Source organism: Ursus americanus, chromosome 18, assembly GCF_024610735.1.
Source record: "Ursus americanus isolate L20-20 chromosome 18, mUrsAme1.1.p, whole genome shotgun sequence".
NCBI classification, from domain to species: domain Eukaryota; kingdom Metazoa; phylum Chordata; class Mammalia; order Carnivora; family Ursidae; genus Ursus; species Ursus americanus.
This window is the reverse complement of record NC_142144.1, coordinates 29,752,726-29,779,314: the sequence shown is the minus strand read 5'-3', so window position 1 is coordinate 29,779,314 and position 26,589 is coordinate 29,752,726. Positions and strand designations below refer to the sequence as shown.

The 26,589-nt window shown below is 37.2% G+C and overlaps 1 protein-coding gene across 8 annotated transcripts in view; it reads left to right on the top strand.

Moving 5' to 3' along the window:
- Nucleotides 1-26,589, top strand: part of PLPPR1 (phospholipid phosphatase related 1) — a 578,428-nt gene that overhangs the window by 154,098 nt on the left and 397,741 nt on the right. For 6 of the 8 annotated variants that reach the window (XM_087869513.1, XM_087869509.1, XM_087869514.1 and 3 more), the window contains one exon: nucleotides 11,414-11,454. The exons of the other annotated variants lie outside the window; for them this stretch is intronic. The gene's annotated coding sequence lies outside the window, so the exon portion shown is untranslated. The remainder of the gene's footprint in view (nucleotides 1-11,413; nucleotides 11,455-26,589) is intronic. 8 annotated transcript variants of the gene reach the window in all.

Sequence of the window (26,589 nt, the reverse complement as noted above, 5' to 3'; positions counted from 1 at the left end):
TTTAATAGAACTTATTTAAAGATCCTGGAAATATTATTTTATTCTTAAGTCATGTGTCATGACAGTTGGATGCTGTCTCCTGAGCTGAAGCTTGAGCAAGTGGCACAGAACCAATGAGTAGTGGTCCCTTGTAGTCTGTGCCCTAGAGTTTCTTTTGTCCACAGGTTGCCAGAGTTTCTGCATCTTTACCTTCTGGAGCTCGCTTGGTTCCTGTCTATTTTTAAACTTGTTTTTCCAGCTTTTTCTCGATTTTTGTGAACCTTTAGAGATCCTTTGAAATCATTCCTTTTCCTTACATTAGACTTGGTTTCTTTGGCTTGCCTTCCCCATGTGCTCATATTTTCAGTTTTCATGTCTTTGTTTTTTGTCCTTTCAATACTTATGCAACTTTTCAAGTTTGTCTTTGCAGTGTTGGTTCAGTTTTCCTGCCCCTAACTGCATCCAAATTGATTTTAATTCCTCGGTTGCACTTTGCTTCTTTTATTTTTTTCCATTGCAATCTCATTCCCGTTGTTTTTAGTTTTAGATTGTTCTCTTTATGTGGGTATCTTTTCCTCTGTCAAAGGGAATTTGTCTTCTGTCATGCAATTAAGATAGCCAATCCATTTATTTCCATCAAATACCAAATATCAAATATTTTCTGACCATGGAAATAATACCTTCTTTCTTTGAATATAGAAAAATTATTATTTAATTCCTTAAATGAATTGCATTATTAGAGAGAAAGCCCAGGGTCCAGAAATGCTGCTTTGAAGATTGTATCACCTTGAAACTCATATATTCCTTCCCACTTTCCACATCAAAATGTCATGGCTTTGGATATAAAGAAATGAGAAACACATAGACACCACTCCATCTATGGCTGTTTAAGCCCCTCCTCCCCCATTGTACATGGAGTCTACTTCCCTAGGATTCACAAAGCCCATTTCTTTGGCAAGCAAGACTCAGCCCATTTTTACCCCTGCTTGAGCATGTTCAGACCTCACATACATCACAGTGTTTTAATGGGATAGGTAGACTTTTTAATACTGTTACTAGCTGAAACTCTTTTCTCTTCTGAATTATCAATTTACTAATGCATTCAGGTTTTGTTTTGTTTTGTTTTTTGCCTTCCATGTTGCACTCCATTTACTGAAGATGTATGGCTCATACCCAGTTCCTACTTTCCTTAGCATTTCTGTCATTTTTTGTGGAATAGGAAAGACTTCCTTTGCTCCCTAAAGAATATCACCTCCCTCTTCTATCATTTCAGAGACTGAGAATAGGCTGACTATAAGATATTGTATAGACTTGCTCTTTTGCATCTCTTTGAAGAAAAGTGAGAAATGGAGGCAGACGAAGCTTGTAATATAGTACGATTTTATTACTCCTTTCTCGTGTGCTTTGTATGTCCAACTACCTATGACATTTCTACTTAGATAGCTCACAGGATCTTCAGACTTAAGGTGTGCACAGCTATACTTGCCTCCCCTGACCCTGAACCCAACCTAAAGTTTGCTCTCTCTTCCATGGTCCTGAATTGTTTACCACTGTTTATCATCCAGAAACCTAGCAGTCATCCTTCATACCTCTTTCTCTCTCAAACTTCTTACCAATTCTTTTGAGTATATCTCTTAAATAAATTTCAAATTCATCACATTTATCCATGTTTACCGCTAGAGCCCTAGCTCATGCTAATGGTATCTCTACCCTGAGTACAGCCTTCTAAGAGATACCTCCACAAGGAATTTTGTTTGTTTGTTTGTTTTTGGGTATAAATAATAGAAAACAGCTTAAACAATTAAAGACTTTTATTGGCTTATTATATTGAAAAGGCCAGAGTTAGGGTAAGCTTCAGGCAAGACTTGATTTAGAATGTTGCCAATGTTGCCAAAATTTTGGTTTCTTTCAATTTTTCCTCTTTACTTTGTATGGTGTTATCTTCCTCCTAAAATTGGATCATCTTGTCAAATAAGGGGGCTGTTAGGAGGTTCTAGGTCCTTATGCTTCCTTGTTCATGATGGTTAGGAAGAGAAAACATTTCTCCCAGAAGCTTGTATAGAATAGTGACAAAGCTGCTTTTCCAGCAGTCCTTTTTTTTTTTTTCATTTACCCAATTTGGGTCATGTGACCTTCCTTGAAGTAGTCACTGTAGTCAGAGGGATGGATTTTGCTGATTGGAGACTCACCCTTAGAATCGAAGGGAGATAAATCCCACTTACACTACATAGCTAAGAATGTCACAGGGGACATATCTTAAAGGCATTTTGGGGACTTGTTAACTGAGAAGGAAATTACAAGGCAGCACATGTCACTTATCCACTACACCACATTTACTTTTGCCTCACTTGACTCTTCTCCACAGTGTAGGCAATGCAGTCTTTTAAAAAGAAAAATTGTGCTGTGCCACTCCTTTATTTAAAACCACTCTTTGGCCTCACTTTGCTCCTTGGATAAAGATAAAAAATAATCCTTAACACTCCTTACAAGTTCATTCTGGCTCTGCCTACCTTCCAGCCTCATCTATTGCTACTATCTGCTTTTGGTCCCTATCCACTTACCCTGGCTGGCTCTTGTTTATTCTCTTGGATTATCAGGGCTTTTTTTTTTTTTCTTTCTTTCTTTGGTGTCTCAGAGCCTTCGGATAGTTGTGCCATCTACCTGGAATAATCTTAGCTGCTTTCTTCACCTGTACAACTCTGATACATTTATGCTTTTCTGTTATAGTCCTTTTCACTATTTAACATAGGTTCTAATGAGATTGTTGACCTAAAGCTTGTTTTTTCCAACTAGACTGTAAGCACCATGAAGATAAACACAGGGTTTGTACTTTTTAAGAACCAGTGTGTCCTTGGTATCCAACATAGTTCTTAAGCCTTGCTTCATAAAGATACTTACCACTTTCATTCTAACATCAAATAAAACCCCTTATCAGGTATCAATAGCAAGCAGTTCCCCCCCGCCTCTATTTGTTCAATTGTTAGATGGCACATTACCCATCTTGTTCTTTCCTGTGAGCAAGACCTTTCACTTTAAAGAGCCTAAGTGTCTTCATATCTAACCTGAGAAAAAAATATTTATCTCTTAGGAAATTAAATTAGTTCAAGTATATGTAAGTACCTAGACCACTTGGTATACTTTGACAAATATTTGCTAACTTAAAATTGGAATCTGTATTTGGAGAACTTTCCACTAGGTGTCTGTCCTAGCGTTAGCCATGGCAAATAGCTGGATAACCCTTAAAAAGTAACTTTACCATTTATCTTTATAAATATTTGTTGAACACTCAGGATGTGTGGCATTTTCCCAGGCTATTGAGGGACAAGTGAGAAAGGGAATCTAGAAGACAGAAGAGATAATACTACAGAGTTGCTGGTCTTATTTGCACTTCATCCCAACTTGACATTAATATATACATTTTGTATTGAAATTTTTCTATTATTAAAACCTGAATCTCATTATATATCAACCTACAAGGTCTTTGTGAAGGATTTTAGTCCTTTGCTCTTGTTTTCATTTTCCAGGTTGTTCTTATGCTTGCCTGGATTTATTCTTCAGATGTGCTTTGTTAAAGGTCCTAAATCATAAGACATAATCATTTTGACATGAATTATAATTTTAAGAATGGCTTTCTTAACATTCCTAAATATTCACTAAGGTGAATCATAGGATAAGAGCAACTAATATAGTTGGCACTGTAGCATTCATTATGTCATTGCATCATTTTAACACTTATCTTTTTATTATAAAAACAATACATGTTCACTATAGAAAATTTGGAAAATATAGATAAGGAAAAAACAAGCATTTGTAATCTTATCACCCAAAGAAATAACCACTGTTGACATTTTAATATCCTCATCCTTACACACATACCCACATGTGTGTATGCATATACACGCACACAAATGTGCACATTTGCACAGACAGCATTTCATACAATTAAATGAAAGTCAAAATATTCATCCTGTTTTTAAAATGTGTTCTACTCAGCAATGAATTGTGATTTTAATATATTCTTACCAGTTCCTATAGTTTTACCATTGATTTTTTTGCATTTGTAGACTTATTATGTAAAATATTTTGACCTCTTTCTTACAAATATTTATATTGCTGGTCTTGTTTTCCCACCTAATTGCATTGACTTTCCAGAACAATGATAATTAATTGTGATAAAATATGCTTATCGTGTTCTTGACTTTAATGGAATTATATGTAACTATGTGTATAAGTGTGTATGTGCATTTATGTGTGGTGTATGTGTGTCAGCATTGAGGGTATTACAGGAAAGGGGTCTTGAGAGTCTGTGATTGGTTGGTAGGGTGGGATAAGTAACCATCAGTAAAGATTAGGAGATTGAATAAATTCAGAACGGGCAAATTGTTCTAGCTTTGGGAAGTAAGAAAGGATTAAAGGTGAGGAAAAACTAAAGGCTGACTCACTAACACTTTTTTCTAAGATAGTAGCAGTTGGAAGAAATTCATTTATATGCCATTTATTGGAGAGAAAGGGTGAGCCTGCATCTAGAAAGGGTACAAACCTTTCTGTATTGGGGTAACAACACTTGAAAGAAGCCCCAGGATCTATCAGTAGTTAAATCAAGGAAAGCCTGGTAGTACAGCAGGGCTTTTGCACCCAGCAGAAAATCCAGGAGGGAGACCTGTGAGATCCAAACCATGTGATTGGTGCAGAGGCCAGACTAAGCATAAAGCTCTCAAGAAGAGAAAGCTGGCCTCTATCACAGCTGTGTAACCAAACACAAGGAAGAAATGACGCATGAATTTTCCTTGCTACGGGTGCCGTTGGTTCACTGAACTGTGATGTAAAGCCATGTAAAGCAGCATTCATGCTTAAGATTGAAAAAATTCCAACAACAATCAGATGTGCAATGAGAGAAAACCTAGGCCTTAGTAGACCTTTTCTAATTCCCGCATGAGCAGATAAAGGAAAACCAGTATGGGATGCCTCGAAAAAATAGGATGGCAAAACAAAGACATGAAAAATTCAGAAGTATAAACTTTTAAAGATTTGCTTTAGGATAAGATTTGTTATAGGATTTATAAAGTATTTGGTAGCATCTGCTTATGGAATTAACTGAATTTGTAGTGTTACGTCAACTTTTTGTTGAAAGGTTAAAATAATATAATGAGAAAGTCAATTGAGATGAACAAAAGAGCTTTTTTTGTTTTTGTTTTGGATTTTCTAGAGTATTTTTTATTTATTTATTTTATTATTTTTAAAATAATTTTTATTTTTTTATATTAGTCACCATACAGTACCTCCCCAGTTTTTTTTTTTTAAAGAATTAACTAATTTGAGAGAGAGTGGGGGGAGGGGCAGGGGAGAGGGAGAGGGAGAGGGAGAGAGAATCTCAAGCAGATTCCACTCTGAGCGCAGAGCCCGCCTGACATGGGGCTCAGTCCCAGGACTCTGAGATCATGACCTGAGCCAAAGCCAAGAGTGGGATGCTTAACTAACTGAGCCACCCAGGTGCCTCAAAAGAGTTTTTTGAAAGGCATGCAGAAATAAAGATGTGGATTAGAGTTTCATTAAATCAAAAACATAACTTCAGATTTAAAATCAGAATTAGGAATGCAGAAGGCAAAAGGGATTTTAGGAAATTGTGTAAGATATGCAGAACACAATTTAAGTGCCTTCTTGGAATATAGTAGAAAAGGATATGAAAATGTAAAGATGATAGAAAAATGATGGGGATGGAAAAGAGAAAAGATAGTAAAAATACAAATAAATGCCATTTAAAGAGATCAGGAAAGATGGAAAATAAGTTACTTAAAAATTTTTTTACTCACTGGAAAAAAACACCTGAATTTGTAAGTGAAAAGGACTCACTGCATCTAAAGTGAAAATCCTGGTAAGATGAATAAATTTCATGGATAAAGGAAGAATCAATAGTGAGGGCCATGCCACTTGCAGCTTCTTTTCTCGCTATAGATCAATAATATTTGGAAGTGGCTCTGATGGGGCTCAAATAGTAATATGGTTATACAAATAGGAAATCAGCAGGTATCAGGGTTTTGCTTGGCATGACTTCTCACTAATAAGATGGGGTCACCACCCAAATGATGGGTAGTAATGTCAGGAAGGAGTCCCTCAGTCATACTCAGTTCAAGGAGAGAGAATCAAATACAGAAAAATGGCTATGGCTTCTCAACAAAGAAGTGGTTATCAAAAGACAACTGCCGAGATTTCCGACAGTCCCAGATCCTTTCCTCATGTTGCTAGATGATGAAACTTTCCTTCATTTCATGATTTAAGAGGAATTATGCACCACAAAGGAAACCATCAACAAAACAAAGAGGCAACCTACTGGGTGGAAGAAGATATTTGTAAATGATATATCTGATAAGGGGTTAATATTCAAGATATATAAAGAACTTACACACCTCAACACCCAAACCCCCAAATAATCTGATTAAAAAATGGGCAGAGGACCTGAACAGACATTTTTCCAAAGAAGATACAAAGATGGCCAACAGACACATGAAAAGATAATTAACATTACTAGTATCAGAGAAATGGAAATCAAAACCACAATGAGACATTACCTTACACCTGCCAGAATAGTTAAAGTAAAAAAAACAAGAAATAACAAGTGTTGTTGAGGACATGGAGAAAAAGGAACCCTCGTGCACTGTTAATGGGGAATGTGAATTCATATGCCACTGTGGAAAACAGTATGGAGTTTCCTCAAAAAATTAAAAATAGAATTACCATATGATCCAATAATTCCACTACTGAGTATTTACCTAAAGGAAAGAAAAACACTAATTCAAAAAGATAAACCCACTCCTATGTTTATTACAGCATTATTTACAATAGCCAAGATACGAGAACAGCCACAGCCACAGTGTCAATTGATAGATAAATGGATAAAGATGTGGTACACACACCACAGACACACACACACACACACACACACACACACACACACACACACACAGAGGAATACTACACAGCCATAAAAAGAATGAGATCTTACATTTGCAATAATGACATTGGGTGGATGTAGAGGATACTGTGCTAAGTGAAATAAGTCAGAGAAGGACAAATACTATATTATTTCCTTTATATGTGGAATCTAAAAAACAAAACAAAAAGAATCAGAGAACCTATAAAATCAGAGAACAAAGTGATGGTTATCAAAGGGGAGGGGAGTGGGGGATGGGCAAAATGGGGAAAGGGCAGTGGGAGATAAGGCTATGGAATAAATAAGTCACAGGAATGAAAGGTACAGCATAGGGAATATAGTCAATGGTATTATAATAGTGTGGTATGGTGGCAGCTGGTAGCTACATGTGTGGGGAGCACAACATAACATATAGAGTTGTTGAATCACTATGTTGTACATCTGAAACTAATATAACATTGTGTGTTAGCTAAAATAAAATTTAATTAAAAAGGTAATTAAAAAATCAGTGGATCTGAAGCCAAGTGATTTTTGCCTATATAATCTTGGGGGGTGATTTCTTTGAATTATTTTGTTTTTATTCAAATGAAAAAGCATAAACTAAATAATCTTAGAATTGAGAAGTGAATTATTGATAGGTTGTTAGGTGACTGAGTCATATGAAAATGCAGTTATCTTTCTACAATTAAATGACAGAGACTTGGATTTAAACTTCTAAAAAGAGTATGAGGTCATGCTCACTTTTCTTTAAAAAAAGGTTTTATTTATTTATTTATTTTAGAGAGAGACAGAGAGAGAGAACACAAGTGGGGGGAGGAGCAAAGGGTGAGGGACAAGCAGATTCCATGCTGAGCCTGGGACTCCATCCTAGGAGCCTGAGATCACGACCAAACCAAGAGTTAGATGCTAATGGAGCACCCAGGGGCCCATTTGGTTAAATGTCTGCCTTTGGCAGTGATCTCAGGGTCCTGGGATCAAGCCCTGCATCAGGCTCTCTGCTTGGCAGGGAGTGTGCTTCTTCCTGTGTGTGCTCTTTGTCTCTGTCTGTCTGTCTCTCTCTGTCAAATAAATAAATAGATAGATAGATTAAATCTTAAAAAAAAAAGGACGCTTAACTGAATGAGCCACCCAGGTGACCTCTGCTAACTGACTTTTTAACGATTTGTTAAAAAGCTTATTAAATATTTAGCGAGATTCTGGTGAGTGGGGCTATGGTATCATGTGAGTGACTTCCAGACTTTTCTCCATAACATTGGAGAGTTCAGGGCGGTTCTATGACAATGATCCCTCAGAGTCAAGACTGTAAATATATGTAATATAAAGGACTTGCTCCTGAAGGACCATAGAAGGCATATAGGAAATGCATGGCTGTGCCGTAGTTTTGTGCATCACTAATATCATTGTTTACAGGTGATTTAGTTTTTAGTTTCATTATAAAATCTCATTATTAAGTATCGGCAAGTTCTAAAAGCTATTTAAGCTACTTATTCATTTGCTTAGTCTGTTTTTATACAGTATCTAGTCTCTGACTTTTCTTAATGACTGTTGACATTGCTGTAAACTGGATCACTTAATCAGTGGATAGCATAAAATGGAAAATCACTCTTCATGCTGCATTTCATTTTGCAATTATATAACTCTACGGGCTCTTTTAGGGCAAATAAGGAAGCCAGAGGGGGAAGGATTATCAAGCATATGTTACGAATATGAAAGAAGTTCTTTAATTTCCTTCAATGTATAGTGCGTTTTGGATTACTCTGGATAAGCTGAAAGGAGCTTTCTGCTTATACTCTCTCAGTAACAATATCTTTTACTATATCATCTTTGATTTTTGTGTTATTTTGAATCCTCTTTTGTTATAGAAAGACATTATAGGAAGACTGTCATTATGAATTATGTAAATTATTTACATATGCACCTACATGGGCATGCCTTTGTAAATATTGCCATCACTGTTTCATCTATCATATCTGAGTACATCTGACTCTTCTTATGCTGTAGCATTGGGAAAAAGTATGAAGTCAAAAGAGCTGTGTTTTCATCCCAAATCTACCACTTGCCAGCCATGACTGGGTACATCAACATGCCCTTCATTTTAGATCCAAGAGGGGATTTGATCACCACACAAACATATACTGAACAAAGTCAGGGAAATCCAAAAAAAAAAAAAAAAAGCTGTCTGTTGACAAACATGATGTCTGATCAGACTTCTACTCATTTGATGATGAAAACAACAGCAACAACCACCTCAGCAACATCTGTCACACAACATGAAACTAATGGAAAAATTGTGGCAGAACCAGGGAAAGGAAGAAAGGAAATAGCCTGGTTCAGAGGCTGAGGCTAAAAATTATGGGCATATGTAAATTATGAGGCTAAAAGTATGTGTATGTGTATCATGTGTGTATATATACATACACATATATACAATATATATATATATATATCTTAGAAAACTGTTCATAAGAGTTATAGCTCATTTGAAAAAGAAAAGAATAGCATAAGGATAGACAGAGAAGTAGAAACAGGCATTAATAGAGTCATAAAAGCAGAAATGTTTCCTGAAGGGAACCTATAAAAATGAAAAAAGGGAATAAAAAATTAAAACAAAATCACATTGAGATATTTACTGGTAAAATATACTCAGATGAAGAGAAAAATCTTAATGTCTATAATGTTTTCCTACAAAGGAGTAAAAATCTGGCGGCTCAGAATTCTTAGGAATGATAAATGCTGAAGAACAATGGGAATTGATTTCAAATATCTATGAGGTAACTTTCAAGGCTTCACAAATTTAATACCTATTCAAGTTACGTTTCCTATGTAAAAGCAAGAGAAACTCATTCTCATTTATGCAAAGTATAGAGAAACACTTAAAACTATTGGATGCTTTACTCCAATGACCCAAGAATGAGCAAAACATGGCATAAAAGATATTTGAAACCAGTCAAACATAAGATTAAGCCAAATATTTACAGTAAAATGAGTTTCTAAATTAAATGCAAATTTCAGAACTTTTTCTTGGAAGAGAAAATACGTACTCTTACAATTTTATTAACAATAATTTGGACTGAGGATGTCACATAAGGTAGGATATGTGATTTAAAGTGTCCCATAAGTTTTTACACACACACGCACGCGCACACACACACACACACACAAACACTGTTCGTATGTAGTCAGTTGCTGAATGGAGGGATGGTGGGTGGCCAGCATATGTGCGCCAGGTGCCTCCTGCCTTTATACCATTTGTTTACAGTTGACATCTCTTCTGATTGGCTAAAGGGTACACTCTGCTCGGTTGTACCAGACCAGTTGTTAAATGTTTCGAATACCAGCTAGGCTGAATGAATGAAGGAACAAATGAATTATTAGAGTTGATTTCTTCTCTTATCCTCATCCCTATATTCTTTTGAGTGTCTTTATCCTCACATTTAAGAATCTCCAAGCAAGTGTTTGTCTTATTTACATTAAATGAAATTCTGCCTCTCTTTCCTTCACATAAACCACTATATTCCATTTCTTTGCCACTGCCTACCAAGTCTGAGACAACCCAAATGTTTCATTTGTCTTTGAAAGAATATCAAAATTTATTTTTTCTTTACACACATTCTACATGATGGTGTATAATCATCTGAGACTGTGGCAATTATCTGTGAGTCTATTGTTAATATTGTCTTGTGGACAGGTACCTTGGACATTATTGTAATTCCTTCCGTGTTGTGCTAGCAAGGTCTCCTTAGTAGGTGGATACATACGTCACTTTATAATTTTTCTCTTTCCTTTACAGATATGTTGAATATTAAGATTAGAAGGCTTTGTGGACATTGTGTTGTCATTTAAAAAGTGACTTGGATGAAAGTGGCCCAGAGATTTGGTTTAATTATGCTTAATTGAGGCAAAGCTTCAGCTAGTGTCTAGATCTTCTGCTCCATTTTCAGGACCTTTTACTCAGATTAGTAGTTCATTTTTGTACAAACATATGCTTCCCTGTACTATTCACATGTGCTGCATTTCTAGCCCAGAGCTTACATTTTGGTGGTTTAGATTGCAGTCCAGAAATCTAAATTTCCTTCTTTGACACCATCTGCATAGCCAGCCTTTAACCTCACATAGCCTCCTTTCTCTTTGAAACTCCCAACTGTTCCTTGGAAGAAGCAATGACAACACCACCTGTGCCCTCTCAGATTCCTAGTCCAGACTTTCTGGTCCCAAAAGATGTTTCCTGGAGAATACTTTTTTGTCTTATTAATTAATTAATATTTATTGAGCAGCTATTGTGTGCCAGAAACTGTACTAGCTGGTTCCTTCCCAATTAAATAATAACTGAACTGGTAATGAACTTGAGGCATTTCTTTATTGCAATATGCAAACAAATAAGTTGCCTTTCTCCTCACTAAGGGATTTCTCTCCTGGTTTTCACCTAAAATTCTAGAGATACACTTCAGATAACCTGGAATCAAATTTCCACTTCATTTTTAGAAACTTCTATTTTTTCTTTTTTAGGTAAGCCATATGTGTTCATTCAGACACGTTATAAAATTCAGGTAAGTACAAAAGAGAAAAATGTTTTATATGTGCATCTATTAAAAAGATCTAGAGGAGTGTACTCTGAATGGAACCTTTCTGTGACATGGGATTTGAGGTGGGGAGGAGAGGAGGCTGGAAAAGATATTTGGTTTGTTCACTTCTAAATGGCTTGAATTTTTATGATCATATATTGTTTTTATAATTAAAGAAAAGATCTAAATGTACAGTATGAAACAAAAAAGATCAAGGTCATCTAGAGTTGGCAGGCAATCTTTTCACTTGAATGACATATGGGAAGAAAACTTAAAGGACTAAGCTCTACTTCTGTTTGTTAGGATTTTATTAGGTTCAGAATGTGGCTTGTGATGTATTGGTGATGTTTTGCCTTGAGGACACTAGCAAGAGGCAATTCTAAAGGATGCTGGTACGGATTGAATTGTGTTCCTCCAAAAAGATATGTTAGAGTTCTAACTGCTAGTACCTCAGAACATAACCTTATTTGGAGGTAGGTCTTTACAGAGATAATCAAGCTAAAATGAGATAATTAAGATGGGCCCTAATCCAATATGACTGGTGTTCTTATAACAAGGGAGAAATGTGGTCACAGAGATAGATACACGCCAGGAAGACACCATGTGAAGATGAAGGCAGGGCTTGGGGTGATAGCCCATGAGCCGAGTAACAAAGATTGCCAGAAAACCAGCAGAAGTTAGGAGAGAGGCCAAGAGCAGATCTTTTCCTAGTGCCTTCATGCTCCCATCAGAGGGAGCATGGCTCTGCTGATACCTTAATCTCAGACTTCTGTGAGACAATAAATTTCTGTTAAGTCACTCAGTTAATGGTACTTTGTTTTGGCAACCCTAGGACACTAACACAGATGCTAAATTGTAAGGCGTATTATGAATGTTCAGTAAATTGGCCTTTAGTAGTGATATGACCTTTAAAGTTTAGCAGATTTAATTATCTGATCAGATGCTCAAAATACATTATTCTCAAAAAGGCCATCTTAGTACTTGCACATACATATTAATACATAGAGGTTCCTACGTACTGTCAGAATTTTATGGCCACAGTACTAATGAAATGAAATATAACTTCTCATGTTAATGTTTGTTTTCTCTATGATTCAAAGGATCTATTGGGCTCCCAATCAATTTACTTAAAGGTTAAATTTTCTGGGGATTCAGGTCTCCAGTTCAGGAATCTGGGTGTGAGGGGGTGTCTTCTGTGTTCAAAGGCTATTAATCAAATTAATCATGATTTGGGGATTTAGAAAACAAGAAAGAGGCACACGGAAGTGGAATGGGCTGCTGTATTACTCAGGATTTAGTTTGGAAAACAGAAACGACTCTATCTTGAGCAAGAGGTGGATTTAATATAGGTAATTAGGTGTTTTTACAACCATTAGAAGAACTGGGGGTATAGAAGGTCAAGGAAGGCCATTGCTAGATTTCAGCCTCACCAGCAGCTTTCAGCTTTCTGCCAAATTCAGTGTCAGCAAATTGCAGGAACTTCACAAACCCGCAGCACGAAGTTAGGAAATGCATGAGGAAATGTATAGAGGTGCTTGCAAAACCCTGCATTTGCAGGGGCCCGTGCCCACTGTAGCTAGGAAACAAGTGATTGGACTTTCCTCTCTCCTACCTTTGAGCCATGCATGATGCCTCTTCTGGCAATCTCTAACCCAGAACTCTGTTATAGGAATTTGGGGAAATCTAGTTTTCAGGCTATTATCTCCTGAGATGCAGGTGAGAGCATAAATGGGATTTGGGGGCTAAATTCCAAATAGATAATCTGTACAGAAGCCTTAAACAATATTAGATATGAGGACTCTTTTTCTATCTTGATTCCAACTTAGAACTTTCCCAAAGTGCAGTTTCCCTAGTTATCCAAAGATATTATAATTTAATATTTTATTGTAAATCCTAAATGTAAGATCTTAGTTTGCCATTAAAGCAACAAGTTTTTTCATATAAGAAAAAGGCTTATTATTTTTAAATAAAAGCAAGGGCCTTGGTGCTTTTATTAGTATGATCAGGTATTCAAGCAGTCAAATCAGTCAAGATGGTGGGCTTCTGCCAAGTTCAGAGAAATACTTAATTGAAACAACTTGCTCTGTGTGTTAGAAGTGAGCATTTATAACTCACTAGCATTCTATGCTAGCAGCTCTCCTTAGGATTAAGTCCTCAAGGCTAAACATATGTTATAGCTTCAGTTTTCTGATAATACCTGCAAAGATGTCATTGCTGTAGCAGAACAGTCAAAAAAGGGTAGGGGTCCCAGAATAGAGAAGCAAAAGGAGGAAGACAAATACAGAGAAGGCATACCTGAATTTTACCCATTTATTGCTTATTTTCTTTCTCTCCCATACATGTAAAACACAGAGTATCAGAGATATTTTGTTTCGTCTACTTCTGTATTCTCAGGCTTAGAACAGACCTGTCCATATAAAAGTTACGTAATAAATGTTTGTTGAAAAAAATTAAGGACTGTAAGTTAGCATTTTGTATTCTTTCTTTAAAGTTTTAATTTAAATTCCAGTTAGTTAACATACAGTGTAATATTAGATTCAGTTGTACAATATATGATTTGGTACTTCCATACATCAGCAGATGCTCATCACAACAGGTGCACTCCTTAATACCCATCACCTATTTAACCCATCCCCCACCCATTAGTGAGTTAGCATTTTAAAAACACTTAGGTGATTGTGATTTAGGTGGTCCTAGGAATCCCAAATACTGGTTAAATTATAGAATACTTTCAAAGAAGTTAAATTATATAATTTTTAAGGACAAATGGTTAATAGATCAAAGGAATGATTTCTGATCTCGTTTGCTTCAGAGGTGGGTTATGATTTCTTAAAACATAAAAAGCGTTAACCATGAAAGAAAAGACCAATAAATTCAGTTACATTAAGAGGAAGAACTTTTATTCAACCAAAGGCACCATAAAGAGGATGAAAACACAAGTCACAAATCAGGAGATGTAGTTTGCAACATATATAACTGCCACAGGACTCGTACCTGCAAATCAATACAATTTTATTTATCAATAAATAATACCTACAAATCAATAAGAAAAGGACAGACAAGCTGATATAAAATTAACAATTGGCTTAGATAGACATTTACAAAAGAAATCCAAATGGCCTGGAAACATACAATAATGTGCTCAATTTTATTGATGATCAAGATAATGTAAATTAAAACCACAAAGATATGACATTACATATTCACTAAATTGGCAAAATTTAAAAGACAGATCTGCCAATATCAACTGTTGGAGTGGATGTGGATCAATGGAAAATTATATCTTGCTGAGGGAGGTATAAATTGGTACAGCCGTTTTCAAAATGATCTTTAGTATTATATTGTAAACGTTAATGTACTCCAGCACTTACCTAGGTATATTTTAGAGAAACGCATATAAATACCACACACATGCAAGGATGGTCATAGCAGTGTCAGCACTGTTATTTGTAATAGGAAATTATTGGAAACAGCCAAATGTTCATCACTATGAGAATAGATTTATAAAAGTAATATTATATGGTAGTGGCAATGAACAAATCATAGCTATACAGCTATAGCATGGATGAATCTTAAAAACATAATATTGAATGAAAAAGAGCAGGTCACAAAAGAATCCATACAACTTAATTAAAAAAATGTTTATAAACCAGCAAAACTTAATTTATTGTTTAAGAATACATACATATGTAGTAAGACTGTAAGAAAAGGATAGGAATGATAAATACAAATTTCAGGATAGTGGTTAGTTCTGGTGGGGGTGTGGGAAGAGGCGGATGAGGTGATAAGAATGGTGCGTGCAGGTTAATTTAGGAATATCAGGAGTGTTCTAGTTCTGAGGCTAAGTCATGAAGTCATGGGGTATTTATTGTTATTGTTCACCACTTATTGAATAGTGACTTTATTATATACGAAAGTCTTTCGTATTAGATAATTTAAAAATCCCACCATAAGAATGATTTCTAGGGAAATTTGTAGTATGTAGTTACCAGATTGTAAATCCTTTGAGGGTAGATGTTTGGCATAAACAAAATAACAGTGATTTGATGAATGAAGAACTTTATAATGTGTGCATACTGAGTATTCTAGAACTCTTACAAAATGTAGTTAGAAGAGATTGAAGATTGATGTCATATAGCCCACTTCTTACTTTGTCTTCATTTGCTTGGATAGCGCTTTTTCACAGGATAGAGCTAAACCTATTTCATGAGAAATATCAAGTTAATGGGATCTGAATGAATATGCTTTTACTGATCTATATAAAATTGATAACTGTTTTGTGTAGAAACTCATCATTTGGTCTATGTATATGTAATTCATGTTTTGGAAAGGGCTGATAAAAAGAATCAGAAGATTTAACTTATGTGAAAATATTCTTTCTGTGCTCCACTCACCTATTCTAAATAAGAAGTCACAATTTTACCGGGTATACTACACATGAGAAATAGAGACTTTGAAAGAGGGGAAAAAGGAGAAAGCTTAGAAAGAAGAATAGTTTTCTGAAGTGTAATCTTTCTCACCTTTTATCCAAAGAGATTCTTTTGCACTCCAAACAATAGGACTGAGATGAATAGCATTTATCTGCATGCTTAAGGACCTGAATACTGCCCAACAGACTTAGAAGATACTGACAATGATTCATTCATATCATGCTGTCTGTGATTGTGAGGTCAGAAATATTTAATAGTTAACTTGTCAACACTACTGGTCCTGAGACTGACTGGTTGGTGGATTTGACAATGAAAAACCAGATGAATCTAGGACCAGTGAAGTCTCAGGTTTTATGGCCAGTGGGCCAAGATGGGCACCCTTAGAAGACCTGGAGTATGGTTAGTGAGATCTGCAGTTGCAGAGAAAGTAGGTAACAAATTGGAAAGAGGAGCCTTTTGGGGAGGTAGAGAGAGAGCACGGTGCCGTGAAATGGCACAGGAAGACCGAATTCAGGGTGGGATAGCACAGCATGCAAATGTGCAGAGGCCAGTAAAGCCCACAGCCAGGGCCACTGGCTGTATCAGGATAACAAACTTGTAGGATACAAAATGTCTTATAAAGTGTTATGATTATCTCAACCTTGGGGCGGAGTATAAGGGGAGGGAGTCATAAAGAGTTAAAAGTGCTTAGTATTGGAATGAAAGTAAGAAGATAAAATATTCTGCTGCCAGTGAATGTATCCTTTTGTTTTTATGTTTGGGGTTTTTCCTTCACTAAGCAATAGAAAACAATTGATCTAACACAAAGAAAACCATTGCTTCATGTGGCTCGGTCTTAGGAAGGAATATGATATTTAGAGAAGGGACGCTATTCATGCTGTTTGGGTTGATGCTGAGACTTGACCCCTCCACCTCGGACAAACTCCTGATTTTGGGAACCTAATGGCAGTCAGGCCTGGTTCAGGAAGGGTCATCAACATTCCATGCACCACAGCTACATCTATTCCCGGGGGGTGCTTGGACCTAGAGAGTGTACCGCTGACGGATTAGTGGCAATGGGTCCTTGAAGGCATTATTACTTTTTTTTTTTTGATTAGTGTCTTCCAATGTATAGGACTTTTCTTCAAGATCTTGGATGTTTTAGGTTTTCAGTTGACTCATGTGTGTCAGTTTAAGAGGCTCGGTAGAAAATGCTCCCTATTCTCTCCAGATATCTCAGTAACTAGCAGAATCAAACACCATGAAGGAACAGTCTCAAGGCATCTGAGGCAGTCACTGATGTCCCCAAATTCGTTTGGGAGCAGAAGACAAAGATATATAACTAGATCCATAAGAAAATTTAAGACCCTAGGTATAAGGTATTAATCAAATCTTATTCGAACTGTGTCTTAAAACAGGTAGTGATTGAAGATTGACTCCAGATGCGGTTTAAGATTTTATCCTAAGTCTGAGATTTGTAATTGCTAGAATGTCCATTGTCATGTCAGGAAATTTCAATATTCCAGTCTCAGGGAAAATGACTGTCTTTCTTCGGGGTTAATCTTTTCTCCTTGAAGACTGCAATTATGAGCACAGTTCCCAATCCTTAGGCTACAATGATGGTTTTATAATCTCATCCCACTTGGTCACAGTGCCTCTGAAGTGGACCCAACAAAGCACTGAATAGACTTAAATAAAGTTCTGCTGACTGCGCAGTAAAGAAATGATTAATAGCAAAACAGCCAGATCCGCCCGAAGTGATTGCACCATAGCTCATCTTCTCAGTTTCTCACATTTTTTTATTAAAACGGTTGATTGATTTTTCTGCTTTCACAGCTTCTTCAGTGTAAGGTGATGCATTTCTTCTCCGGCATTAGCAGTAATTTGCTGTTGTGAAGTTGAGCTTCTGTTACTCTCCGTGGGTGCGTGCACATGTGGATTTGTGTGTGCCTGTCTGTGTGCACACTCCTGCATGTGCTGTAGGGCCTGAGTTCTGGACCTAGTGCTAGGAAGTCCAGGCGTATTTTGCTTCCTGCACTCACAATCCAGGTGATTTGATTAAAGTCACAGTATCTGTGAACTTTTATATTTTGCAGCAGCAGCATTTTGTTTGTGTTCCTCACAAGTGTGTGAGAGTGTTTTGTCAGTGCTGCTGAGTGAGCCTGCGAGGCACGGTGGTGGAATGGTGAGGTTCCCTGGTGCTGAACCCAAACAGATCCTGTTTTGAATCCTGATCTTGCCATTTACTCTCTGTATAACTGTTTAGAAATTACTTTGCTTCTCGGAGAGTGTTTCCTCATTTGTTTGAAGATGGCTGTTGTGAGCTTCAAAGGAGAACATGTCTGTACCGGAAAACCAAATCTTCCAAAGTAATGATAACTTGTTTTCTAATAGTTATAAATCTTGATGCTCTTTCAGCATAAGATAATACCTGGTAATGCATCTGACATTAATCTTTAAATCACTACCTTTCTGGTTCAAGAGAGAATTCAGAACAGATCAATTCAGCATCTTTATGATAGGGTTTAAAGTCTATGCATGTGGTTCTGGTCCTTTCTTTACACTTTTTCTGCCTTCTTCTCCCCAAATCCTTGGGGTCCACAGTGGGCCTCAGTAACTGACATTGGAGAATTTCAGATGGACCCTGCATTTGTTGAGTGAATAAACTCATTGCTGTTGCCACCATATTATTAGTCCGCAGGAAAGCCTTGATGATCCATCTAATCTCCAAGACATGTTCTAAATGTTCACTTATTCAGTCTTTGTTTCATACCAACTGCAGAAATTTTTATTGAAAAGTATCTCTGCTGTTGTAACCAGCCTCTGTTTTATGGGACTCCCTTTCTTGAAAAAAAGCTTGCATCACTGCTTTGTGGAATTATTTATGTTCTCTTCAATTTGCCACAAAAATAAGAAAAATGTGCATCATAGTAGTCTATTATTTTTTTCTAAAATGTACCAGTTTTTTTTTTTTTTTGCACTTTGGACAAAAAGGCATTGCTAAGCTGCTTTTTCCTTATAATCATGGAAAGCAGTAAAAACATGACAGAGAGTAAGTGTGATTTGTATTTTCAACAGTGGCAGTTACTCAGAGTTAAGGACATTTCATCATTAACACTGCGTTTGTAATATGCTGCTTGATGGTTGGTGTTCAGTTAACCAAAGAAAATACCAGGTGTGAATAAAGTCAGTAAAAAGAAGTTCACTATGAGGAAGCTAATTATCTAATAAAAACGTGTCTCAAGTCTAGTAGGATTTCTCAGAGACCTCAGTGCAAGGACCATTTTGGAGTTTATACCAAGAAGAGAGACCACATTATGAGAGACAAAATAAGCAAACACTTTATCTGGTCAGACTTTTATGTTTAGGTTATTTATATTCCGCCAGATTCTTAAAATGATTTCAGGTATCTTACAAAGATTCATATATGGTAGCAAGATAAAATAAATTGCAAATAGGAATGAAAAATGAAGTAAAATGAAGCAAAGGAAAAATAAAGATAGGAAAGTACAGTGGAGCCTGGAATTAGTGCAAAAAGACAAGCTGTGAAATCCTATGCACTTGTCAGGGAAGGGCCACAGTGGGCTCAAAGCTTCCTGTTGGCCAGTGTTAAATGGAAACATGATCCACTGCACAATTGAGAATATTAGTAATATAGTCAGACATTTCCCCCGTGGATATTTATAGAAGATCATTTTGAAATCTGGTTTAGACATCCTCAACAACAAAATAAGCGAGTGTAATTTAAAAAATTGTTATAGAATACACATAACATAAAATTTACCATTTTAGCCATTTGGAAGTGTACAGTTCAGTGGCGTTAAGTACATGCATGCTGTTGTGTGACCATTGCCACTATCTAGTTCCAGAATGTTTCATAAAATGAAAACCTCATCTCCACTGAGTAGTCACCTCACCGGCAACCGCCAGTCTCCTTTCTGTCTTAATATTCTTAAAGTCAACATGATAAACACTTTCATAACCCTATATATTATAGTGCCATAGACGGAAGTAGGTGGCAGCATATCATTTTCATATAATGTTCAAGTCTTCTGTAATTTTGACTGTCTAGAAAAGTGGAGTGGCATAAAAGATGGATAGCTTCCTTCACCTCTGAAACCATCGGGAAGAACACCTGGAAGAATTGTTCTAGCTAAGTGATTGGGTTGGAAGAATTTCTACAGAGAGACATTCACTAGGGTACTGTGGACGCTACTTTGGAGAATAAGAAAAGCTTGGATCAGTTTGTTGAAGAGTGATTTGTAGCCAAGAATTACTGACCATCTTAGCATTTATCACAGCCCTAAGGGTCAACTAAACTCCTGTTGGTGAGGCTAATCCAGCAAGAGGGAGAGAAGGAAGCCACACCAGTTGCCCTGAAGGAAAAAGAAGCAGAAGTCAGGATTTGGAAGGTGGGAGGTGAAACAAGTATAATTCAGCCCACTGAGGGTGAATTTCAGATAAGCAAGGTTTTGCGATAGATATGTGGAATAGATGGGCTCAGGAACCTTAAAATTAGTGTGGGACTCAATTCATACATTTGGCTTCTAATGTGCTATGAGAAAAGCCTGGTGGATTTTGCATTGCTCCAATATTTAATTTGAGTTTTGAATGATGAGTAAGAGTGTTTAAGTGTGAGGAAGCAACATGAGTCAAGATAGTATTACACTTTGAGTTACACTCAGAATCATCTTTGATTCTCTCTCCTTGTTTTTCAGCCACCCATCCAGTCATTTTTTAAAAAAGATTTTTTTATCTGAGAGAGAGGAACAGAGGGGGAGGGCAAAGGAGGGGCAGAAGGAGAGGGAGAAGCTGAGTGCAGAACCTAATGTGAGGCTTGATCCCAGGACCCTGAGATCATGACCCAAGCTGCTCAACTGACTGAGGCACCCAGGCGCCCTCCATCCAGTCATTTTGATGAATTTTGCTTGCTCGATATCTTCAGTGTTTTCCTTACCCATGACTTCTCTTCCATTCTTAGGGTCATGGCCCTAATCCAAGCCCTTTAGCATCTTGTGTCTGGATGACGACAGTAGCTTTCCAACTGGTTTTCCACCTTTCAAGCTCTTGACCATTTAATTCTTTCTTTAAACTGTTGCCAGAATAAATGTCCTAAAAGACTTTTTAGGTCACTCCACTCACATCACTCTTCTCTTCATTAATCTTCAGTATAAGAAATAAGCATATGATAATGGTGCCATCAAAATTAGCAGGAAAAAAAAGATTATTCAGAAAGTTATACTCAGGCATGAGTTATTTCCTTAGGGAGCACTTAAATCTCCATCATATATCATAATAAACTGTGGAACAATTGAAGTGCTTGAAAAAGATATAGATGATTATCTTTCTAATTGAAGGTTAGGTAAAGGACTTTGTAATGGAAAAAACAACAAAGAAAAAACTGATGGATTTGACAACACAAAAATTTGAATTCTCTAGGTCAAAAATATCATGAATAAAAAGGTATGCACAAAGCTGGTCAAAATGCACAATGAAGAAGTGCCTGGCTGGCTCAGTTGGTTAAGCATGTACCTTTGGCTCAGGTCATGATCTAAGGGTCCTGGGACCGAGCCCCATGTCAGGCTCTCTGTTCAGTGGGGAGTCTGCTTCTCTCTCTCCTTCTGTGCTCTCTCTCTCTCTCTCTAAGTAAATGAAATGTTAAAAAAGGCATAATGAATATGAGAGTTCCCTGCCTGTGTCTTTTCATTCTCTAGTCTTAGCCACACTTACCTTTGGCAGTTACTAGAAACAGTGAGACTCTTCCTTTGCATGTGCTGTTCCATCTGTGTCTGGAATGTTCTTCCAACACACCCTTCTGTGACTGGTGTTTCCTAGTTCTTTAGGTCTCAGGTCAAATACTCTCTTCTTAGAAAGGTCTTCCCTGTTAACCTACTTTAAAGTAGCCAGCCCTCAGTGTCTCACCCTTTATGACCTTTACTCTGTCACCTTACTTGTTTTGTGTTCTTCGTAGCTGTCATCACTAATGGAAATCATTTTATTTGTTACTGTTCTCATGCATTGCTAGATTGTAAGCTGCATGAATGTATGGACCTCATCTGTCTTGGTCAGCAGTATCTAGACTTCTTTTTGAAACATAATAGGTGTTCAGTAAGTGTTGAACGAATGAGTGAATGGATAAATATATATATGTGTGTGTGTGTGTGTGTGTGTGTGTGTGTAGATAAAAACCTTGGAAGGATACATAACAAGCAATAATGGGGTTATTTCTAGTTGGAACTTTGTAGATGGTTAAATTTTCTTTTTTTAAAAATATTTTCCAAATGTTCTAAAATGAGTATCTATTACTTTGATTGTCAGAATTATAACTAAATAGTATTTAATAGAAGCCATGTTTTATTAAACAATAGCATCTATAATGTTAGATCATTAATCTCAATTAGCTTTGACAAAAGATGATAAACTATGCAGACTATAAAGAACAAATTTCCTAGAAACAAGGGTGTCAGCTTGCATCCTCTCAAAATATTCACACATTTAACACATCCAGTTAGCTTAACTGAATAATGAAGAAATCAGGCCAAAAAGCACCATCCAAATTGGATCTTCTTTTAAGATTCTAAAATAAAACTCTTCAAATGAGGAGAAAAATAATTTTAAAAAATCAAGTACCACTGCCTAGTTTCAAGAAATGGTTGCCAGAAGTTTAGTCTCCCTGAATCTACCAGACATTAAAAAGGGCAGTTGAGGAAAAGGACTGGCTATAAAACAGTTTGAAAAATATCACAGTAAAACTATCTGCATTGCCATCTGCAATAGAGGCATTATGACTCTGGAAAGGTCTGTTATAGTCTTGCCCATTCTGAGCCATTCTCTGTCATTTATTAGCCATGTTTAAACTGATCAGTTCAACATGGGGGAAAATAGTGTCTGTTTTTTTTTCTCCCAAATGCATGTTTGTTTTTGGACATACTAAAATTTGGTCACGTCAAAGTCATGATACTTTAAATGACCTCGTATGGTCAAATTGTTAAGAGCAAAAGTGAAACAAGATACAGTAGGTCTGTGTTTCATTTATTTACTCACTTGTGAAATCTTTATTCAGCAGCTAATATGGATCAGGCACTGTTGGGTACTGGAGACTCACTGGTAAAAAAGACATATGATACTTGTCCACAAGGAGCTCAGTTTCTAGTGGAGGGAACACAATAAACAAATAAAATAGGTACCAATTGTAGTCAGTGCTGGAGAAGAAATATTTTGCATAAGTAATAAAAGGACAAGGAGCAATAGGCAGAGTGGTAAGGGAAGACTTCTTCAAGGACATGATACTTAGACTGGGGCCTAAAAGAATGAAAAGAAGCAAGCTAGGAGAAGAGCCAGGATTAAATGTGGCCATTTCCAGGTCAGAGATGTCTAGGAAATGTCAAATGCTGTGTGATCAAGCAAAATGAGCAGTGGAAATGTGAGATGAAGTGAGAAAGATACCCAGAGACCAGATCACATTGTAGTATTTAATTTTAAATGGCGCAGGAAACATCTGAAGTATTTTAATCAGGGGATGACAGGATTTAAAATATCAAAGCCAATAATGTATTTTTAATGGGAAAATAGCAGAATCCAATTTTAAATGATCATTCTTGCTATTTTGAAATGGAATCTTAAGGGGAATGGAGGTAAAAGCAGAAATACTAGTCAGGAAGCAATTGTAGTCATCCAGATGAAAGACTAAGGTTGGACCATGGTGTAGCAGTAGAGATGGAGAGAAGTAGATATACATAGGATATATTTTGGAAGCATAGTCCACAAGGAATGCTGTGGCACTGGATACAGGAATTTAGAAAAAAATTATGTTGAGTCCTAAGCTCTTGGCTTGACCATCTGGGGACAAAGTATAAGATGGGGAGATTGGCAGAGGAACAGATTTTTGTGAGTGTGGTGGGGAATTAAGTGTTCTAATTTTGGTACTTCAAAATTGAGATGGATTTAAAAATACTCAAGTAAAGATACCAATTAAGCAGTTGGATATACGAGGCTTAATCTTGGAAGAGAGTTTTGGGATGGAGATGTGAAATGAGGAGACTGCAGAATTAGTGTGTTTAAAGTTGTGGGAATAGATGAGATGAAGGAGGAGAATGTGGATGAGAGAAAGGCCTGGGGATCAGCTCTCACATTTAGATTGAGGAAGAAGTAAGAGGAACCCACAAAGGAAGCTGAGTGGGAGAGTGTGCTGTTAGCTGAGAGGAGAGTACTGTGTTTCAATAAGGAGAACATGGCTCAGCTAAGAGTGAGAGTGAGATGAGGACAAAATATATTCATTAGGCTTGGTAACAAGTAACATCATTGCTGATCTTTTTTTTTTTTTTAAGATTTATTTTAGAGAGAGAGAGGGTGTGTGTGAGCAGGGGGAGGGGCAGAGGGAGAGATTCTCAAGCAGACTTCCCACTGAGCACGGAGCCTACAGGGGCTGATCTCAGGACCCTGAAACATGACCTGAGCCAAAATCAAGAGTCGGATGCTCAACCAGCTGAGCCACCCAGGAGCCCCTCATTGCTGGTCTTTTTTAAGATGGAGTTTGTTAGCATAGTGGATATGAAACCCTATGGAACTATTTAAATCAATTCTTTGTTCAAATGGTCAAACAAAAATTTGAAATTTTCTATAATATTTTGTCACAAGTACTATTAGCCCTCTGGCCAGGTTCTCTTGGATTCCTTATCTTTTCAAGCACACTGGCTCCAGGTGTGCTCTCACTCCCAACAGTCCCATTCTTTATATGATGACAACACCTCTGCCATATTTGTCTTCCTACCTATGTCTACTGGTTCCACCTCATTTTAAACCCTCACTTCTTAACCAGACTTTCATAGTAGCCTTCTGAGTATCTTTCATTCAGCCATTCTTCCTTGCAGTCTCACTTATACCAGAAGGAGGAGGGGGCTGAATAATTCTTCCTGAGGCATAGCTCTGAGTATGTCCCTTCCCAGGTCAAAGACCTTCACAAACCACACTAACAGCAGAGTGACGTCACTTCCCACAGCAGTCTAAGTCCTGGTACAGCTTATGTATTGGGTGACATTTTGGCCTACCTGCCCTCTAAGTTTCCTTTTATGTAGTTTCCATCTCTGCTGTAACAAATTACCATAATTATCGTGACTTAAAATAATACAAATTTATTTTCTTATAGTTCTGGAGATCAGAAACTTGAAATGGGTCTCACTGGACTAAAAATCAAGGTGTGAACAGGGTTGTGTTCTTCTGGAGACTCCAGAGGATAATTCATTTTCTTGACTTTTCCAGCTTTTTTAAAAAAAATGATTGATTGATTGATTGATTGATTGATTGATTTTGGGGAGAGAGAGAGAGAGAGAGGTAGGGAAAATGAGAGAGAGAGAGAAATGAGGGGCAGATATAGAGGGAGAGAATCCCAAGCACTGAGCATGGAGTCCGATGCAGGGCTTGATCTCATGACCCTGAGATAATGACCTGAGCCAAAATCAAGAGCTGGATGCTCAATGGCCCAGAGCCACCTGGGCACCCCAACTTTCCCAGCTTTTTAGGGACCACCTGTATTCCTTGGACTATGGCCCCCTTCCTTTATCTTCAAAGCTCAAAATGTCAGACTGAGTCCTTCTTCTGCTACCATGTCTCTGGTTTTCCCTTTTCTGCCTTCCCTAGACTGACCCATATGACAACATCAAGTAATTTCCTTTGCCTATATCTCCTAGTTAGGACAGTGGGAGGTACCAACAGGAGATGGTAAGGCATGACGACTGTGAGCTGTGGGTTTTTATTTTTCTGGCTTCCTTCCTGTGTGTGTCTGTTGGTTGGGTATTGCTCCTCTTCCAAATACCACAGCTCTCATGGTCTCCAAACAGCTTTTCTCTCAGGATTCTGGTAGCCCCTCCCTTCTCATGCCCTTTCAAGCACCCTAGGATGGTAATGGTTCCTGGTTGTGACTGAGTGTGAACAACTCATCCTGGGTTTGTGTAGGACTTGTGGGTTTTAACACTGAAGGTCCTGAATCCCAGGAAACCCGAAGTCCTGGCCAAACGGGGCAGTTTGTAACCCCACTGTTACTAGATTCTTAATTCCCCCAATCCTTTGAAAATAACTTTTTTTCATTATATTCCAATTTCCTAGTTTGAGTGTGTCATGAGTTTCCTGTTGGGACTCTGACAAAGCTATGTTTGTCATATAAAGAATTTGGACTTTATTCTTATCATCTACACTTTAGAAAGACTTGGCTGTAATATGGAGAAACAACTGAACGTGGGGAATTGTCAGTATAGTCAGTAAACTGTGGTCATGCTTAAACTAAGGCAATGGAAATGCAGATGGAGAGAAAGGGAGAGAACAGAGAAATATAAATAAGGCTGGTTTAACAGGATATAGGGATTAATTGGATGTGGGTGAACAGAGATAGGGAGGAGGCAAGGATGACATACAGGCTGTTGCTGGGGCACTTGGGTGGACTATGGTGCCACTCACTGAGACAAGAAATTCTGGGGAATATTTTATCATGAATGGGTGTTGTACTTTGTCAAATGCTTTTTTCTGCATCTGTTGAAATGATCACATGGTTTTTATTCTTCTCTTATTGTTGTGATGTGTCACGTGTTTGATTTACGAATATTGAACCATCCTTGCATCCCAGGAATAAATCCTACTTGATTGTGGTGAATGACCTTTTTAATGTGTTGTTGGATTTGGTTTGCTAATATTTTGTTGAGGGTTTTGGCATCTATGTTCA